Source organism: Pinus tabuliformis, chromosome 3_2 (genome assembly GCF_031772625.1).
Source record: "Pinus tabuliformis cultivar Carrire ecotype Pingquan chromosome 3_2, CPIR1, whole genome shotgun sequence".
In the NCBI taxonomy this organism is placed as follows: Eukaryota; Viridiplantae; Streptophyta; class Pinopsida; order Pinales; family Pinaceae; genus Pinus; species Pinus tabuliformis.
The window spans coordinates 653,442,452-653,444,134 of NC_142302.1; positions in this window are offsets into that span (position 1 = coordinate 653,442,452).

The window sequence follows — 1,683 nt, forward strand, 5'->3', positions numbered from 1 at the left end:
GATTGGGTAAAAATGATAAGGGAGGTGATAACGGGATGTGGGGAAAAAGCGGGGATGAAAAGGATGACCTTGAGCACAGCAAAACAAAACCCTAGCTTTACTTGCACTTTGATCTTTTTAAGTACAATACACATGAATTTCCCATTTCATCTTGATGGCATTTGACACATCTTCCATGCTCATTTTTTCTTTACCAAGCAAAATCACCATGATTTAGAGGTCTACCTGAAGAAATTTAGGAGAAAGAAGTTGATTTGTGGTTCACTGGAAAAATTTTGTAGGTGAATCCTGATGGGGCGCGCGCACTGCCCAACGGGTCGCGCCCCCTCAATGGGTCGCACCAGTGTAATTTTTGCACTGGCAAAGGCACCCTGATGGGTCGCGCCCCTTCAATGGGTCGCGCGCCAGGCTCAACGGGTCGCGTTGTGCAAGAGGCTTTTGGAGGCCTTCCCAGTGTCAAAATTGGGCACAGGATAGCACGTTGGGAAGGTATTTGAGTCTACTTTCCAACCCAACTAGAATTTTTCAATTTGGAGTTCATTTTCCATGTCAAAAATCAAAACTCCCAAGACTGGTCAAAATGTGCCAAATGAGGCTGCCTCAAGGAAGAGTGCTGTTGCAGTCAACTTTTGAATGCCTTCCTCAACCCCAAATTGAGCTCATGATAGCTCATTGGAAAGATATCTTTGTTTCTAGTTATCATTTTATCTATCAATCAAGTCATTTGACCAACCAGGCTAGGAGAAAACTTGATTTTCCCAAGGTCACTTCAGAGGTGCCTTTGATTCTCCTGAGGCAACGGTATTTTTGACATTTCTCTCAAACCATGACACGTGTGTAAAAATTGAAGGAGGTTTTTCTTCCTGGGCATGTTTTGAACAAAAACCTCTCTCCGTTTTCCAAAATTAATCTTTTATTTCTCAGAAACATCATTTTAGTGAAACTTATCCCGATGTGTGGAAGAAGGGATTTTGTCGAAATGAAGCGAAATGAAGGGGATAGGGGGCTTCTAAATTCTTGGGGAAATTTTTGGAAGTAGGGAGGGATGTTAGGAAGCAGGGGAAATTGGAATCTTAGAGATTGAGTGAGGGGAAGGGGTCCAAAAGGGCAAAACACAAGCTCAACCTAGAAAATTGCCAGGTTGTAGCTAGAAATTAGGGTTTGTGCGAAAATGAGGAATTTGGGGAATCTCAGAGATGGGAAGCATTTAATAAGGTACTTTAAGGATAGGGGAAGGTGTATGAACATCTGGATACAAGTTTTTCTAATGATTTGACCATCCAAGAGAAATTGGCTTCAAAACCCTAGGAGAGGGAAATGACCTTGCCTAGGCGCAACTGAAGCATGGATAAGCTGTAAAATGACCCTATGGAATTTGACATGATGATAAAAACCCTCTGAATGATGATAGGCTCAGCTGAATAATGACATAGATTGACATTTGGGCAACTTTGAAAAGAGTGAGAGTAAACCCTAGACCTAATGCTTAGTGACCAAATTTTGCTTGAAGACTCACTGAAATGACAAAATTTGACTTTGACACTCTGAGACCACTTTGTAAGAGCATATTTGATCACTGGAGGAAGGCTGGAAAGACTGACACTAACAGGCCTAAAATTTCTTTCTTCATTTGGACAATTCTACACGGTAGAGTGCTCACCTGGGACCAAATTCTGCGAAAAG